Source organism: Ailuropoda melanoleuca, chromosome 16 (genome assembly GCF_002007445.2).
Source record: "Ailuropoda melanoleuca isolate Jingjing chromosome 16, ASM200744v2, whole genome shotgun sequence".
In the NCBI taxonomy this organism is placed as follows: Eukaryota; Metazoa; Chordata; class Mammalia; order Carnivora; family Ursidae; genus Ailuropoda; species Ailuropoda melanoleuca.
In genome coordinates this window covers 37448637-37461489 of record NC_048233.1, presented here as the reverse complement: position 1 = coordinate 37461489, position 12853 = coordinate 37448637, and positions in this window count along the sequence as shown.

The window sequence follows — 12853 nt, the reverse complement described above, 5'->3', positions numbered from 1 at the left end:
GAAGGAGCTGTACGGCTGCCCACTGTAATGGACTCAGGGGTGGTCACCAGAGTCCTGGCAGTTGACAACATGCTTGTTTCCATGTGGTACGTTGTCTGCTGTGCCCCCGTGTGTGGCGCTCTTCCTCACGCCCCAAAAGAGCACAAGAAGGGTTTTGCCATACGCAGTGATGAATAAACTGTCTAAATACAGCTTAATACCCATTTTGCACATATTTCACACTTGTTTAAGTCACCCCATTTGGTATTTATGAAAAGATGTCATGCCGAGTACAAGAGAAGCAGGAAACCCATATCTGCCTCTTCTCACGATCTGCTCATTGGAGTAACGCAGATGAACATGGGTCAAGGGCCTGAAAGGAATCAGATTGGGCTTGAAGGCACCTGGCAGTGGGCCTGATGCAATTTTAAGAAGCTGTCTCCTACCTTTGGAGAAAGTTTTTTTTGTTTTGTTTTGTTTTGTTTTTTTGAATCCAGTTCTGCCAAGAGGAATTCTGACTGCTTTAGTGAATAAACAGCAGAGATGCCGTGTTTGCTTGGTGATATTGAGAGTAGTCAAAGATGACCTCTGTGGAGGTCACGTGGTCTAACAGACCAATGAACCGTCCTCCTTGTCTGTACATGGAAACTTCTAGCAACTTCCACGGCAGTGTGTTTTCTGAATTAGTTCCTGCTATGAGGAAAAAGCTACATTACCACAGAGAAACCCAGGTGAAAGAAGAAACCTGAAGAAGCAGGGTGCATAATGTGAGTGTTGGCCACTCAAAATACCCACCTGCTCTGAGTGAGAGTCAAGGATGTGATAGTGGATGTGAAGTGCTTTGTGGACTGGGAAATACAAGATGATAATGATTATCAAAGATGGCAGCCAGTCCAGTTTTAGTAGCTCATTGTGGGGTCACCACTGCTGAGGGGCCTCTCTCCTCCACCAGTGTTTTCTAGAACAGCTACTGCTCTCCTCCACCTGGGCCTTCTTTCTGTTCCATTGAGAGTCTGGGTATTACTAAACCCAAGAGAACAGGAGTCAATGTACTGCCTTTGGTAGGTCACACCTCTTGCCATATTATGCTCTATATTGTAAACACTTTTTTTTTTGTCTATGCCATTATCATCTCATCAACCTAGATGACCCTTGTGGCTATTACAATAACATCAACAAATAAGTGACAATAAAAAATGAATAGCTAACATTTATTGAGCACTCACCATGTGCCACCACTGATTTAAGTGCTTTCCGTGAGCTAACCCATATAACCCTTACACCAGCCTCAGAGATGGGCATGACTGTGAAAGCCACCTGACCTGTGAGCAAATTGAAGCCCAGAGAGATTTCGGAGTTTGCCCAAGGTCATTCCGCTGGTCAACGGCAGAGCCAGGATTCGTACACATTGCATTTAGTCCAGACACCACGCTGAAGTACAGCCGAGCCGCTCCCTTTTACAGAGGAGGAAATGGCAACAGATTATTCACCGAAGACCTTGTGGTTATTAAGTAGTAAGAAGATTGGAACCCAAGTTTATCTGTTTTCAAAGCCCTGGCCATGCTTTAATTGGCTTTTGGGGTAAAGCCCACTCTTTTTGATTCATTATTAATATTCTAAATTGGCTATTACCATAAATCTTGCTGGAAGCAAAACTGTAATTTTTAGCTTCATTTAAAAAAAATAGCCATTCATCAAAACCTGAGCAACAGCATGGTAGAGTGGCAGAGAGTTACTGCTGAGGCACAAGGATGGTCTGCGTGCTTGGTTCTTGCTTACATAATTGCAAAGAAGTATGCCATCCCCTGGAGGGAGGCATCCATAGACCCATCCTCAAATGGGGAAACTTGCTTGAGGTTCCATACCACAGCTAGGAGGTAGCTGCGATGGGATGTGATCCCATGTCCCTTGACTCCAAAGCCTATGCTTGGCCCACAGTCCTCTCTCTACCAGTGGTCAGTGCAAAGGTCACGTGCTGCCAGATACCTAGACAACTTAGTCACATCCTCCCCCCTTTTGTAATAGAGAACTTAAGAAGGCTGGGGGCACCTGGCTGGCTCAGCTGGTTAAGCGTCCGACTCTTGATTTTGGCTCAGGTCTTGATCTCAGGGTCCCAAGATTGAGCCCCACATCTGGCTGCCTGCTAAGTGTGGAGCCTGCCTGAGATTCTCCCTCTCTCTCTGCCTCTCTCCCTGTGCGCTTGCATGCACGCACTCTCTCTCTCAAGATAAATAAATAAATAAATAAATAAATAAATAAATAAATAAATAGTATTTTAAAGACATGCTTGTCATTGCATTGGGAAATTTTTGAGTATGTGCTCAAGGGCCAGATCCCTACCTGAGCTGGTCTGAATCCATCTACCACAGGCAGCAGACCGGTTCTCTGGTCCCAGCCAGCAATCTCAGGAAGAGACGCTACTACTGGCCACAGGAAGACCCTTTAAGATTGAATATATTCATCATAAACATAACATTTCTGTTGGAAAAATACTTCTGGGAGAATAGCTTTCACATACCGGGTCCAGCAGCCTCTTCATAACTATGCCAAAAAGTAGACATCAAGCCATTTGGCCCACATGCTCTTCCTTATGCTCATAGATGTATTATGATTATTTATTCATCATTTCAAATGTTCACATTCAATTCATTTTCTGGCAACTTTCAGAAGGTATTTACTGACAGCTGGATAAAATTAACTGAATGTGTCCAATAAAAACATTTCTGAAAATAGGAATGGCATTATCATTTTGACAGCAAGTGTAGAATTTGTGTTCATACATATTATTCATGTTTCTAGTCTTATGTTTGGTTTTGCCTCCTGGGGGAAAAAATCCCACTGAATTCGGCACCAAATATAAAGTCAGTTCTTTTTACTTCTTTTTAATTTTCTCTTTTCCTTTCTCTCTTTGTCCTTCCTTCCTTTCTCTCTTTCCCCATCTCTCTGTTTTTTTCTCCTTCTTTTTCTCTTTTTTTTATTAAATCACTACTCATTTTATGATAATTTTAGTTCTAGTATAGAAAAGATTTTGTACTGCCCGCCTAGACTATTACATTCTTTAGAATCTCACAGTTGGAAGTCTGCTAATATATGGCCATTTATAGTCTGAAAACACATTATGTTTTATCATCCAACACAATTTCTAACATTAAATTTAAATCATTGCTATCACCAGTCTTTCTTAAATGGTATATAACCGGGAGAGATTACCTTTCTGTGTTACCCCTAAGATTGCTGCCATTTCAGTAAATGTCATTCTAATGGAGGAGAGAATGGAGATAATCACACTCAATTCACTGGCCCTCCATTTTACCTAACCTTCAGTGTTCCTTTAGGTGCCATAAAATATCCCATAATATTGCCAGATCTCACATTCAGAATCATGATAACTAATATTTAATATTTTCCTGAGAAATAATTATAGGACCTTAATCTAGGTCTGCGAACTGTGTAGATCATTAGCACATTGTTACTCAGAATTTTTTTTTTTTTTTTGGCAAGACATTTGTTGACTGATTGACAGAATACAGTACCATGAAGTTCTTGAATCATTGTAGGTCTGGGAATTTAATCCAGGTATTCCCGTTCTCGGTCGATTGTCTAAAAAAGCCTTGAAAAATAATAACAGAAACTACATTAATTCAACCTTTCTCAGTCTTCAAGTAGTTTGAAAAATTAAAAATCACTGGTTTAATTATTAGCGAGTCAAAGATAATGCACACCATTAAGGAGAACCTATGGAGAACTATTTATTTTGTGGCACACAGAATAGGAGTCTTTCCCTGAAGTGTTTGAATTTGATAAACAAGCTTTTACCTAACAATTCACCATTTTAAACAATCGATCACTTTCTCTGCAGACAAATTTTTGTAGGCCTTTTTTTTCTTTTTAACTAATGGCACTGTTTTTTCTAATCTTTTTCATATTCTTAATGGTTCGATCACTTTTTTGAGAATAAGATGTTCTTAGGTATCTTAGATTGATATACATTCTCAAATTAAACATTTAAACAAGGACTGGCTTTGGTGAAATATTACATTGCTAATGGCTTACTTTCTAAAATATTTTTTCCAGGTCAATTTGTATCTCAGTGATTTTCATATCAGGATATTCAAATTGCAGCCTTTAAAATGATTTCTGTCTGCCCCTTCAGCTCTTTCCCTCCCAGCATCTCTCCTGGCTTCTTTTCTGGCATTGCTATGACATTTCAGACTTTGGGATCTTGTGAACGACCTGTCACCTAATAACAATCATTAAAATAATTCCTTTCACTTCACATTTAACTTTACTAAGCTGTGTTAGTCTGAAGTAGGGAAATTAGAAGCAGAACTCAATTTTTGTCTTGCATCAAACACATTTAATGGTGCAACTCTTCAGGACTGCATTTAAAATTCTCCTTACATTGGCTCCAGGCAATTTTTCAAATGCTCACCCCCACAATTCTTCTATTTAAACAATGCATTCTAATGTGGCCTTCTCAGGGCCCTCAAAGAGGCACCTAGAATGTACTCCCTAGCATATTCCACTGATTGATAGTCTAGTGGTCCTAAAAGACCTGGCAAAAATCCCACTTCTATGGAACCATCTTTGACCTTATTCATTTATTCATAGGTGAAAGTATCATTTTCTGAATCAGTTCTGATTTAAGCCCTCCTTAAAAGACCTTTGGAAGCAGGGGAGGGATATTCAATTTGCATTAAAAAAGAAATCTTCTGGTAGTGATGTTGAGATGGGTTGGGTGTGGAGTGGGCAGGAATGGAAGGAGGGAAACCAAATGGAGTGCTTTACAGTGGCCCAGGAGCAGGAGTAGGAGAGATTTGTAAAGAGATTAAAGATGCACAATTTTTTGGACTTCCTTGATTGAAACTAGACAGATCATTTCAGACTCACATAAGGGTAATAATGAAGATACGCACAAAGCATTATAGAACAAAGAAGGGTGGCAGAAAAGTGTCCAGAAAAGCTTTTCTTTTTTTTTTTTTTTTTTTTAGATTTTTTATTTATTTATTTGACAGAGATAGAGACAGCCAGTGAGAGAGGGAACACAAGCAGGGGGAGTGGGAGAGGAAGAAGCAGGCTCATAGCAGAGGAGCCTGATGTGGGGCTCGATCCCATAACGCCGGGATCACGCCCTGAGCCGAAGGCAGACGCTTAACCGCTTTGCCACCCAGGCGCCCCCAGAAAAGCTTTTCTAAGGATAAAATACTCCAAGACAAGCCTTGAAGAACGAGTCCGTACGTGAAGCAGAGAGGGAGACAGGAGACGCTAGCCAGTTGGAGGGAGTAGCATGGGAAAGGCTGAGAGAAGAGAGAGATTGCAGTGCATCTGGTGAGTTGCAGCAACAGTAGTTTGGTTTTGCCGGAACAACGGTTAGGGATGGATAGAAATAGGAACTCTACAGAGGGGAAGGTGAGAAGGTAGGCAGAAGTGAAATTATGAAGGGTCCTTTGTACCACCCCAAGTCATTTCACCCTTATTCTGCAAGCTAGAGGGTCAGGCTGTGAATGAATTTAGCAGCTACGATGATATGATTTGTAATTGAAGGGTAGCAAATATGCCACCCCGAAGTACCACTTCAGCTTAAGAATTATTTTGAGCTGAAGGTAATTAAGAAGCAACAGATATGAGAAAACTTCTCTGCTTTCCTCTTATTTGCCTAAAAGCAGGACATACATTTATAAAGATGGCTGCCTTCCTCTCTCTACCAAGAAGGACAGAAGTTAGTCACAAGAGACAGCTCTAGAGTCTTATCAGCCCAGGGATGGCACTAACAAACTCTAACTTCGCATAACAAACTTTACTAACCCGCTTTTATCTTCCATTTGTTCTCCCATACACTTACCTTCCCACTATTTGCTGCCTTAGAAACTCAGCCCTTTTCCTTTATCTTGTTACTTCTCTAAAAATTATTGTTCTTCTGTTGGGATGCTGTATCAGCCCAAATCCTAGCCACTTCTTTGAGTTAGTCATCCCTGAGCACTCTCCTGTATATGCATGATGCGCTTGTTAATACACTTTTGTTTTTCTCTTGTTAACCTGTCTTTTGTCACTCTAATTTGCAGGACCTCACGAATGAACCTAAGATAAGTAGAAGGGAAATGACTCTGCTTCCCCCACTTAATTAGAGCCTATTGACTGCAGTGAGGAGGGAGTAACAGACTAGCTAGGGTACTGTTAAGAGTAATCCAAGTAAGAGATGATGAAAGCGTGAATTGAGATATGGTCATGGAAATGGAGAAAGAGCTGTAGTTGGGAGATGTTAAGATTCTGGGATTGGCAAGATTGGTGCTTGATTTGATGGAGGGTGGAAGAGAGCATCAAGACTTGCTTTCTGACTTATAGCTTGGCTGGTACAGTAAAGGGTGGTACCATTCTCCACAATGTGGGAGATAGAAGAAAATGAGTTTTATTTTGGACATGTTGAGTTTTCATAGCTTGTGGGGGCATCCAGGAATGAATGTCCCGTACAAAAACAGATGAAGATGCCTGGAGCTCAGAAGGAAGAGCTGAGCCAGAGATTTAAATTTTGGTGGTCAGTCAGCATTTAGTTGGTAGCTCAAACCATGGATGTACACAAAACAAATCAGAGACTATGTAGCAAGAGAAGAGAAGAGAATGGAACAGTGAAGACAGCAGCATTTCAGTAATTGGAAGAGTGGGAACCGAGAGAAGAGCCACAGGAAAGAAGGAGGATGGAATCACTGAAGCCAAATGAGAAGAAAGAGACGGTGTCCAGCAGGGCCAAATACATTATAGAGATCTAGGAAGAGAAAGCCTAGAAATGTTCACTGGATTTAGAAACAGGTGACCTTGGTATGAGTAGTTAAGTGGAAGAGGAAGACATATGGCAGTGGGTTGAGGAATGCATAAGAAATGAGTAAGTGCAGACATCTCTTTCAAGAAGTGTAGATATGAGGGAAGAAAAACAAAAGATAGAGGCTGCACTATGTAGGGGGAGTACAGAATCAAGAGAGGGCTGTTGAAATTCAGGAGGTGTGGGTGTATTTAAATGCTGGCATGGAAAAGTCAGTAGAGGAGAGAAAGAAGATCCAGCTAAGACAGGGCATAAGGAATGGAACAAAGGCATGAGATAGAAGGAAGGAAGGAAGGAAGGAAGGAAGGAAGGAAGGAAGGAAGGAAGGAAGGAAGGAAGGAAAGAAAGAAAGAAAGAAAAAGAAAGAAAGAAAGAAAGAAAGAAAGAAAGAAAGAAAGAAAGAAAGGAGGAAGGAGGGAAAGAAGGAAGGCAGGTAGGCAGGTAGGCAATGAGTACATGGGGGAGACAGAGAAGAGGGAAGAAGATGGGTATGAACACAAATAGGATTTGGAGGACTACGTAGGAAGTTGAGGGACTCTTTGCCTGAGGATCTCAAGTTCTCTGTAAATAGAAAAGGAGGTCATTTGATGACATCGAGAGGAAACAATATAGTGGGGGGTGGCTTAAAGAAACTGAAGATTTGAAATAATTGTTGTGGGTGTCAGGGAGGAAAATCTTTTCCTCTGTCCTCTTAGATTCTATTGGGTTCCGAGGATTAAACTGACAAATGACCGGCAGGAGAAAACACAGATTTTTATTCACAAACACACAGTAGTCCCTCTTACTTGAAGTTTTGCTTTCCAGGTTTTACTTCCCACAGTCAGTCACGGCCCATAAGCAGATAATCCCCCTTCTGCCATATCAACAGAAGGCCGAGAGCAGCCTAACACTGCGTCACAGTGCCTACGTCACTCACCTCACGTCACGTCAGCATGTAGGCATTTTATCGTCTCACATCACAAGAAGGGTGAGTGCAGTACAATAAGATTTTAAGATTCATTCTTATAATCTTATTCATATCCTATAATCATATTCATAACCTTCATTACAATATAATTGTCTGTTTTACTATTAGTTATTGTTGTGAATCACTTATTGTGGCTAATTTATAAATTAAACTTTATCATAAGTATGTCTGTAAGGGAAAAACATGGCCTGTATAGCGTTCATACTACCCTGGTCTCAGGCATCTACTGGAGGTCTTAGAACGTATCCCCTGTGGAAAAGGGAATCTTTTGTACACAGAAATTTATAGAAAATGTGACTTAAGGAGGTGGTTAGAATTGGGGGCTTATATACCATCTAATAGGGGAAGAAAAAGGAGGAGAAGGCCACTTGGGAAAACAAATGACTTTTAAGAAAGAAAAATGGGCCCCCAGGAGAACAGATGGAAGAGATGATAGTTCTGTGACAATGTCTGTTTAGGTGATGTTACCCTGGTGCTGACTTCTTGTCTTCGGTGATAGGAGTCAATCCTGCCCCCAAGAAGAGGATTTATGACAGCTGAGTTTTTCTGGGAGGCTCTGCTTTCAGGCAGATAGGAGAGTTCAGGAAAAAACAACAAACAACAAAAAACAAAAAGCCTCCTCCTGTATCCGGTGATTCTCTAATGCCGTCAGCTCAAAATCATTTTAGGCCACAGTGGCATATTCTGGATCCCTTCATGGGAAATAAGAGACATAAATGATTAGGGAAATGGAAAGGGTTTTCAAGTTGAAGACAATGACATGTGTGTACATGTGTGTAAATTTTTCCCAGCAGTACCCAGCAGAGTGGGTGTAGGAGTAGAGAAAGTAGACCCTAGGATTGATCCATGTTTAGCTTCTCCAAACTGGTGTGATGGAAGGACAGTGGTCAAGGGAGTCAGGTTATTAGCGTAAGAATGATTAAACATAGGGATCACTGAGAACAAGATGGTGCTATGGACCGTATGTTTGTGCTTCCCTAAAATTCATATGTTGAAGCCCTAACCCTATATTTGGAGATGGGGCCTCTAAGGAAGCAGGCAAGGTTTAGCTAGGTCATAAGGGCAGGGCCCCTATCTAATAGGATTGGTGTCCTTATAGGAAGAGACACCAGAGAGCTCTCCCTCTCCCCATGAACACACACTAAGGGAAGGCCATGTGGGGACATGGTGAGAAGGTGGCTGTCCACAAGCCAAAATGAGAGCCCTTACCAGGAACGGAATCAGCCAGACCCTTGATCTTGGACTTCTAGCCCCTGAACTGTAAGAAATAAATTTCTGTTGTTTAAACCACCTATTCCATAGTATTTTGTTATGGTAGCTTGGGCTGACTAACCCAGATGAACAGGGAAGGGAGTACAGTCGGATAGAGTATAACAGAAAAGTGGTAAGAGGTCCTGAGCATGTGAAAGAACACAGAATTAGCTGCATTACAGCTAAAGGAAGCTGTGGGCCACAGTGACTTTTGAAATTTATGATTGCCAAGGAATAGAAGCTCTAGGGGATGATGAACTCTAGGACTGTCATTAAATGTCACTGAAGGGAACATGGGAATGAAGGTTAACGAGCTTAAGGGGAACTGTGAGCTAAGGCTTTTGAAGGGTCATCCATGTAGACATAGAAGTCATCTAGGGTGATGCCAGGACCTGAGATGAGAAGGAAGTGAGTCAGGAAAAGCAGTGCTTGCTGCTATAACAGGAACCCCCCCGACTTCTGCGGCTTACCAAAATAAGAGTTTGCTTCTCTCTCATGTCATGGTCAAATTGGCCAGGCACCTGTCCCGGGAGCTATCCTCCAAGCAGTTACTTCGGGATTGGGATGATTGTGTGGGGCTCTGCCCACCTGGGCTTATTTATTTCCAACCAGTAGAATCCTAATACAAAACATAAAAAGGAGAGCACAAGGAAAGGACTACGACTATCTCATTTATGAATATGGATAAAAAATTTTAAATAAAATGCCAGCAGTAATAAAAGAAAAATGCAGCATGACCCAGTAGAGTTTATTTTAGGAATGAAAGAGAGAGGTTATGTCTATGTGGGTCTGGCTGAACTGGGTGGAATGGAAACATTTGCTTTGCTCAACCTTCTGCTGCTCGTCCAAACATTCGTATATCATAAAGTCAGAAATACTGGCCCTCCACTTCAGCGATCAACAGTGAGATAAATCTGTGAAGACACTCTGTAAATTGAAATGCACTCTGTAGGAGTGAGGAATTTGTTGAGCACACAGGGCCCCAAGCTGGGTGCTGTTTAGGACAAGAAGTTTAAGGCATGATTTCATTTCTCCTGGATCTTACCATCTGATTGGGAAAGAAAAGCCATGAAAAGATGCAACACAAGTCAGGCGATAAAAGCCCGAAAGGTGGACAGACTATGTTTAGAGTTGAGAGGGAGACAAGATAATCTCCACTGCATTGTCGGTTGCAGAGAAACCAAATCATTTCATTTCCTTCTTGGGCTCAGGAAGAATGCATTTCCTAGCACCCCCTGCTTCTAAGAAGGGTCAGGTAACAGCTTTGGCCCCTGGGATACAGGTTGAAGTAATGGATGCCACCATCTTGGTCTTCAATATCCTGCTGGTTTCCACTCTCTGTTTTCCCTGTTCATGACAAGAAGCACAAGAACCAAATTGTTTTATAATCTCCGATTTTCTTCATCTATTCATTCATTTAAGCAGTATTCATTTTGTGCCCATTATATGCCAGGCACTGTGTCCTAGAATGGAGCTTACTATATTCTAGTTGATTGGTGAACTACAGGAATTTTTACTTTTATTTTTTTTACATTTACAGTACTATACTGTACTTATTGAAAAAAACCTGTGTATACTGAATTCGTGCAATTCCAGCCCTTCTTATTCAACTGTACACTTTTAAACGCTTCAGTTCTAGTATAATTACCATATAGTTACGTTAGTTTCATGTGTACAATACAGTGATTCAACAGTTCTATCCCTTGCTCAGTGCTCACCACTATGAGTGTCCTCTTAATCCCCTTCGCCTGTTTCACCCATCCCCCTCCTCCCCTCTGGTAGCCACCAGTTTGTTCTTTATATTTAAGAGTGCCTTTTTGTTTGTCTCTTTTTTCCTTTGTTTTGTTTCTTAAATTCCACATATGAGTGAAATAATACGGCATTTGTCTTTCTCTGACTTATTTCACTAAACACTATACTTTCACTTAATGTTATACTTTCTAGCTCCATCCATATCTGGCAAATGGCAAGATTTCATTCTTTTAATGGCTAATATTATATATATATACATATATGTACTTGTATCTATACGTACACACCCGACCTTTTTATGGCTGAGTAATATTCCATATTTATACAGGTGTGTGTGTGTACACACACACACACACACACAGACTACTTCTTCTTTATCCGTTCATCCATTGATGGACACTTGGGTTGTTTCCATAATTTGGCTATTGTAAATAATGCTTTAATAAACACAGGAGTGCATATATTTTTTCAAATTAGTGTTTTCATATTCTTTGGGTAAATACCCAATCGTGGATGTACTAGATTATATGGTAATTCTATTTTTAATTTTTTGAGGAACCTCCATAATGTTTCCCACAGTGCCTGTACCAGTTTGTATTTCCAGCAATAGTGCAGGAGGGTTCCTTTTTCCTACATCCTTAATACTTGTTGTTTCTTGTGTTGTTGATTTTAGCCATTCTGACAGGTGTGAGGTGATATCTCATTGGGGTTTTGATTTGCATTTCTCTGATGATCAGTGATGTTGAGCATTTTTTCATGTGTCTTTTGGCCATCTTACATCTTCTTTGGAGATATGTCTGTTCATGTCTTCTCATTTTCAAATTGGGATTATTTGGTTTTTTGGGGTTGAGTTGCAGAAATTCTTTATCTATTTTGCATACTAACCCCTTATTGGATATGTCATTTGCAAATATCCTCTCCCATTCAGTATGTTGTCTTTTTGTATTGTTGATGGTTTCCTTTGCTGTGCAGAAGCCTTTTATTTTGATGTAGTCCTAACAGTTTATTTTTGCTTTTGTTTCCCTTGCTTGATGGGACATAGCTAGAAAAATGTTACTCTGCTGATATCAGAGAAATTACTGCCTTTGCTCTCTCCCAGGATTTTTATGGTTTCATATTTCACGTTTAGGTCTTTAATCCATTTTGAGTTTATTTTTGTGTATGATGTAAGTAAGTGGTCCAATTTCATTCTTTTGCATGTTGCTGTCCAGTTTGCCCAATACCATTTGTTGAAGAGATTGTCTTTTCCTCCTTGCATTGTCTTGCCACCTCTGTCGAAGATTAATTGGCCATATAACCATGGGTTTATTTCTGGGTTATCAATTCTGTTCTATGGTCTATGTCTCTATTTTTGTGCCAGTACCATACCGTTTTTGATTACTATAGTTTTGTAGCATATCTTAAAATCTGAGAGTGTGATGCCTCCAGTTTTGTTGTTCCTTTTCAGGATTGCTTTGGCTACTCAGAGTCTTTTGTGGTTCCATACAAATTTTAGGATTATTTGTTCTAGTTCCACGAAAAACGCTGTTGGTGTTTTGGTAGGGATTGCTTGAAATCTGAAGATTGTTTTGGGTAGTATGGACATTTTAATAATATTTGTTCTACCAATCCATGAGCATGGGCCATTTTGTTTTATTCTTTCAAACGGCACATCTTGGATTTATTAATTCAACCAATTTTCTGGTTTTGAATTTATTAATATCTCTCTTTAGCCTTATTGTTTTCTTGTTCTGCTTTTTTTTTTTTTTAGTTTGTTTTGTCACTTTTTAGAATTCCATAGGTTGGCTTGTTTTTCATTTTCTCTTGTTTAGTGGTGAAAGGATTTTAAGGTACAATGAAATCATGTCATATCTGCACTTAGAGTTTGTTAACTAAGTATTCATAAGTAGGCATTCCTCAGTATTACCAATCCCATGACTTATGTAGTGGATGCAGTCAAGTCAGAAAACCATGTGCAGGAGTTCCAGAACCCAAAGATAGAACACGTGAATGATTTTAACCATTGACAAAGACATGAAATTAATTATTTGTTTCAAAAAGTCAGCATGATCAGTGTACTATATGGGCAATTATAGGTATTTTCAAGACAC